Raw genomic sequence first — 6,000 nt, 5'->3', positions numbered from 1 at the left:
CTCCCCTTTCTGGTAGTCTTGTGCTTTCTCGTCCCTCTCCTCTCTCCTCCTATCACTTCCTGCAGGTTTTCTGGCTCTGGAGCTGTGGAGTCTGGATCTGTGGCTGCGGGTCACCTGCTGCCCCCGTGTTCCTGCTCGACACCCTCTGCTGCAATGACTATTGTTACTAGTCCTATTGTTATTATAATAATTAACATTACGATTGTTACCATTAACACTATTATAAATATCTGTACCATTTTTCATTTAGTCTATAGCAACATCACCTTCACTGTCTGTACCTCTGTGTATATTGTGTAGTCTCTCTCTCTCTCTCTCTCTCTCTCCCCCCCCCTTCACCCCTACCGGTCGAGGCAGATGGCCGCCCACCCTGAGTCATGGTTCTGATCGAGGTTTCTGCCTCTTAAAAGGAAGTTTTTCCTTGCCTCTGTCGCCTAGTGCTGCTCTTGGTGGGAACTGTTGGGCTTCTGTAAATATCATCACAGAGTACGGTCTAGACCTGCTCTTTCATGAAAAGCGCTCAGAGATAACTGTTGTTGTGATTTGGCGCTATATAAATAAAATTGAATTGAAATTGAATTGTCAAGACCATGTCAGTATTTTACTTGTTCCCTTCGCAACCAAGCCGCCGTTTAACACAGAGTTGTTTACTCGGTTGCGAAGGGAACAAGTAAAATACTGACATGGTCTTGACAGTGTTGTCACAAGTTGATCTGCTGTCTCCCGTTTTAAAGAGTGATGGCCGGCTGTTTGCTCTTGAAGTTGTTTTATTCTACGCCGACAGAGGGTGAAGAGGTGATGATAGTGTAGACTAGTGGAATATTGATCCAACTTTGATTTATTTTTCCACATTGATCTGAGTTTGAATCCCGTGATAAAAATACTTTTTATTTTATACGTTTTAAAAGGCTGAATCATTTTTCTACATGACACATGTGACACAGACAGACTCCAAAGATAAATATGTGTATTTAGAACATTTATTAGCAATCATGTTAAACTTTCACAGGAAGAGCAACTTGACCTCTTCCTGTTTTCAACATTTTCCATAACAACATGCAAACAAAGAGCACAAAGTGGTACGTGACAGGTTTACACACACACACACAACTCCAAAGACGAATCAAAAAGGTGTTTTGTCTTTAATGAACAACTACAGAAAGAGGCATTAGCGGGGACAGCTACGTATTCTCTTCCTGTTTTCAACAGCTGTCGTATCTACGACAACCACAGACGCATTCGGCTTAAGGTCACCAGTTAACAGGGCCACTTGTTAATCCGAAACACCGAATGAGTGGCGCCAAATGAGAAGCTTGCAGAGATTGAGAGAAACACTCGTTTAGCATAGTTAGCATAGTTTAGTATATAGTCAACATCGAAGCCCTTGGTCTAACACACTTTAGTAGTAGTAGTTGACATGATGACTACAACAAGTGAACATACAGTACTTTCACAAAATAAACACCTTTTTCGCTCATACAAATGACCATATCTCAAAAACTAAAAAAGGAACACAGTTCAAATGACTCGTGGAGTGTTGAGAACTTTTTTGTTCATCTTTCTACGTTTAGAAAAATTTTGATCAACATGTTTTGTGTTTATTTTGTAGAATTTTATGAGAGACATGCCCGAGTTTTGTATTTGTTTTTATTTAGGCCTATCACACAATTTCAACACTTTAATCAATTATTATGGTTTACTGATTTACATAACCTTTTAGCTGGTGTTGTACATATTTTATGGATAGGCTATGTTGCATTTACTCCAAGAAATTACATCATAATAGGCAAAAATACCAGAGTAGGCACTGGCGGACCATTTGTATTGCAGAGTTTAAGGGGTTAAAGCCCTGGGTACCTATTTAGCGTCGTTTTAGTAGCGCGAAGGGCTCTGTGGTGAAGTTAACAAGAATAACTATACAACGTCTGGTTAGACTCTAAAATGTTTTGCTGGCTTAGGTTTATGTACCAAAACCACTTAGGAAGGCTCATCAATTGGGTTGAAATAGCATAACTACACTGGCTACTTGGGGGCCTTTATTTAAGTAACGCTGACATAAAACGAGTCTTTTGTGTAGCTAAAACAAGTCTATGTTCTGCCAGCCTACAACATTACAGTGATGTGTATCAACCAAGTTGCCTACATATGCATAGCTTACTCATGAATGCTGTCATTACTAATGACATCATTCATAATGAGTAGGCTACTCAGGTAGGCCTGTATTTTGATGCCAATACTTTTGTACTTTTACTGAAGATGACCGAGTCTGTTTCTACGCCGTGAATATCGCTGCTTTTACTTCAGTAAAAGATTTAAGCACTTCTTCCACCACTGCACAAAACTGATTGCTTTGCATTTTTAACGTGTTGTCCGTGTTTCTGACGGCACTAGAAAGCAGCAGGAAAGCGAAAGCACACGCGCTCTCCCTGGATTGTGGACAGCCTGAACACCTGCTCGCAGGTGGATAATGTTCAATAACATTATAAAACAACATGCCTTTAAAACCAAGCATAACCACAAGACTCATATAAAACATTTACGACGCGTTGTAGGCCACGCTTTGTTGTTTCTACCGGAAGATACATTCCTCATATATCACTTTAATAACGTTTAGTTTTCCTGTTCTTCACTAATCTAATGTTTTAAAGGTAGGTTATATTACAGCCGAGCTGCAGGTTTGCTGCTGTGAAGAGAAACTAGTTTCTCCGTGAGTTATGTTTAACTGACAGCAGCGCACTTTGCGCAACACATGTTTATTTAGGCTACAACAAATTTGTAGATTTACATAAAAGAAGTGTTTCTCTTACCTTCGCTCGTCATTTTCCCGTTTTTAGTCCATTAATGCGCGTTTGTTTCCCACATCGCTGTGAACCAGAGGAGCGGGATTCAGGAAATGAAGAGAGGGAGGCGGCCACACAGCCAACCAACACACACAAAGACTAAACTTCCTTGTAGCCCACTCTACCCGCAGTGTGTGAGTGTGTGTGTCAGTGGTGTATGAGATCTTTTGACTAGTCAATCTGTCAGAAAGGAGAGTGGAAAAAGATTCAATATCTGCTCCTGCAACATAAAGCCGCTGCGTGCACGTGGGCGCGCGTGTGTGTGGTCTTCTGAGGACCAGCTCGAGTTTTTCAGCCTTAAGAGTGAGGACTTTTTCTTTTTTAAGGGAGGTCAGATTAAAAGTGAGGAGCCTAAATTGGGAACAGTTTAGCAAAGTGAAGACGTTTTTGGAAAAGATGATATTTAGAAAGTAGGGAACACTTAAAAACAACAAAGAAGTGGGAAAACTTTGTAGATAAATAACAACATTTTAAACATGTAGGAGACAGTTTTTTTAAGTAAGGACATTTTTGTAGAGTAAGTATAAGTCCTTACAGTCAGCTCTGGCTTGTATTTTACCATGTCTTGCTGCTGTAAACTTATGTCCTTGTTGCTACAACCCTAGTGGACGTGTAACAATAGTTTGGATTGGTCTGAGGTTTCTATGTTGGGCGTGGTAGAGGGTTACATGTACTAGGTCAGTGAGTTTGACATAGTAACGTCACTAAACCAGCAAGCTAAAATGAGCCAAGTACACACACAAAAAGTGGCACACTTTAGCAGACTCCACCTTATAAAACCACAATTGTGTGTGCAGAGGTGGAAATGAACTTTTTGGCTCACTTGTCAAGGGATCTGGAAGAAGAAAAAAATCCACTGGCCAAGGATAATTTTTTACCAACCAAAACAAAAACAAAAAGTGACTTTGTCACATATAAATTTGTTTCAGTATTTTAATGCCGGTCTGCTGCTAGCTAAAGTCAATTAGCTATTATACAACAATATCGTGCTGAATACATTTGCAGATAGCCTTCCAACATTTATTCAGCAAACAGAAAATATACACGGATTTGGTGCTTGGCAGGTATTAATTTCCAGGCCTGTGTGTGTGTGTGAAAGTGAAAGCTTTATAGTGAAAGTTTATTCAAAAAACAGCTGACCTGTGAAAGTAAGTCAATACAATAGTACAAGACCAAAACAATTATACCCCTTTCTAACATCACATGTTTAAGATCACTTCTTTCATGGCAGCCAGCAGCTGGTTTCAGTTCTTTTCTTAGAAACATGACAGAGACTTGAAACTTTCTGCACGGACAAAGTTCATCACAGGCAACACTTCACAGTTGTTAGTTATTAGAAGCAGCAGAAGTTGTTGAATTCAAGTTAGTTGCAGCAACTGAGAGGAAGAATTATTGTGTAAAACCGGTGCTTCTTGATGCATTCACTATGCTCCAACAGCTCAGATTTGGTGGTCGGTGATTAAACAGTAGGGGGAAGCCCTGTAGTATCATTCATAAACACTAAAGGTAGGCGTAGGATAATTAACAGAAATGTTTGAGTAAGAAGGGGGTTGGCATTGACAGTGAGCCATAAACCGGACTTTAAACCAGGAGACCGGTGTTCATTTCCTGCAGGGGCGGACTGGGACAAAAATTCAGCCCTGGCACTGTAGCCACGCCAGCCCACCTTACCATGCATCCCCACGAACACACATTCACTACTTAGGCTACATTTGTGTACAGATGGTGAGATAATATAAGCAATAGGCCTACTGTGTGTAACAGCGTCACTTTGTGTTGTAAAGAGTTGGTGACATAAGGTCTGAGAATAGGGGTGTGATGAAAGACTTTGGTCATGAGAACAAGACGAGAAGATATTTTAATACTATTTTGAAGAAATTTGATGATAAAAGCAAGGAACATCCACCTCTCCTGCAAACACAGCGGCTTGCCCTACCTCTTTCTTTTTTCTCTCTCCCTGTATTTGTCTGCCCTGTTGACTTTCTCCATCAGCAGTGGGCTGTTTTATAAAGTGGCCAAAATGACTTTCGCACTCGATACCGTTTTCACCCGCGGGTGCGCAGAGGTGACTTGTTAATGAGGAAGCCAATCGAAACCGAAACCTTGTGAAATATCCGCAGTCTGAGTCTTATAATCTCTCAAGGATCAGGATCATTCCCTCAGTTTGTCTGCAAAATACTTAAATGGGTCACCAAATATTTTCGGAGGCCCTTAACGTACCCCAACGGCCGCCCAAGTAAAGCTGATGTGTGGGAAACACTGATATTAATATCAATCTGACCGGCCCACCCCAAAAAAAATAGTCCGGCCCTTCTGGCATATGCCAGAATTGCCAGGTGGCCAATCCACCCCTGGTTTCCTGTGTGAAACAAAAAGTCAACACTGAATGTTTTTATTCAAGTTACGTAAGTAACGTACTTATTTTAACCAACACCATGATCTTTTCCTAAAGCTAATGAAGTAGTTTTGTTGCCTAAACCTAACCTAAACTGCAATGTTTCACAACGTTAACTACTAGTTTTATTTTGAAAGTCTACTGGACGTTGCATATTTGTTGTTGTTAACTTGACTGCGGAGCCCTAGACATCCAAAAACCAAGCCTAAAGGCTACCTAGAGCATTAAAAAGCAACGCTAAGGGGTGTTGACCAAGTGTCGAGTTGGGAGAGGGAATATGTTGTCTATTACCTGATAGGTCAGGATATAGCCTCCATGCATTTTTGCCAAGATGGTTACCGCAATTTCTTGCCCTGTAGTTCCACGTTTTTTTCCTGCCAGTGTTTGACAAACTTTGCGTCGAGTCCTGCACCCGACTCTCCCTCTGATTGGCTAACCCTAACCTTAAGCAACCCTACCCAACGGAGGCAGCAGAAGTACTGACCAATCAGATGTATGAGTTATCAAACTCTGGGAGGAAAAATCACTCCATTGTTCCACCAGAGAAGAAGTGTTATAATTTATCTTTTTCATCTTGACACATTATAAAGCTCAATTTAACTAAATATATCTCCATGTTCATTCTGGATTTTATTTGCCAGTAATTGTGACATTGCAGCAATTTTGCAGCCACTTTGTTGACTGCAGTTCTTTTTGCCAAGAATTGCAGAGATCTTTAGGATGATGTGAACTATCACACACCACCTGTTTAAAAACATTTAGTGT

The 6,000-nt window shown here is 40.7% G+C and overlaps 2 protein-coding genes across 4 annotated transcripts in view; one reads left to right on the top strand and one right to left on the bottom strand.

The window, feature by feature from the left end:
- The window catches only part of tec (tec protein tyrosine kinase), a 21,623-nt gene extending 18,632 nt beyond the window's left edge, over positions 1-2,991 (bottom strand). The window contains exon 1 of one of the 2 annotated variants that reach the window (XM_046064675.1): positions 2,808-2,991. The gene's annotated coding sequence lies outside the window, so the exon portion shown is untranslated. The remainder of the gene's footprint in view (positions 1-2,807) is intronic. The other variant, XM_046064676.1, reaches the window with a different exon arrangement.
- The window catches only part of txk (TXK tyrosine kinase), a 34,114-nt gene that overhangs the window by 4,830 nt on the left and 23,284 nt on the right, over positions 1-6,000 (top strand). The window contains exon 1 of one of the 2 annotated variants that reach the window (XM_046064679.1): positions 2,992-3,143. The exons of the other annotated variant lie outside the window; for it this stretch is intronic. The gene's annotated coding sequence lies outside the window, so the exon portion shown is untranslated. Of the gene's footprint in view, positions 1-2,991; positions 3,144-6,000 lie in introns of those variants that run through there. 2 annotated transcript variants of the gene reach the window in all.

This window comes from Micropterus dolomieu, linkage group LG12 (assembly GCF_021292245.1).
Source record: "Micropterus dolomieu isolate WLL.071019.BEF.003 ecotype Adirondacks linkage group LG12, ASM2129224v1, whole genome shotgun sequence".
Lineage (NCBI taxonomy): Eukaryota > Metazoa > Chordata > Actinopteri > Centrarchiformes > Centrarchidae > Micropterus > Micropterus dolomieu.
This window is presented reverse-complemented; position numbering and strand designations above follow the sequence as displayed.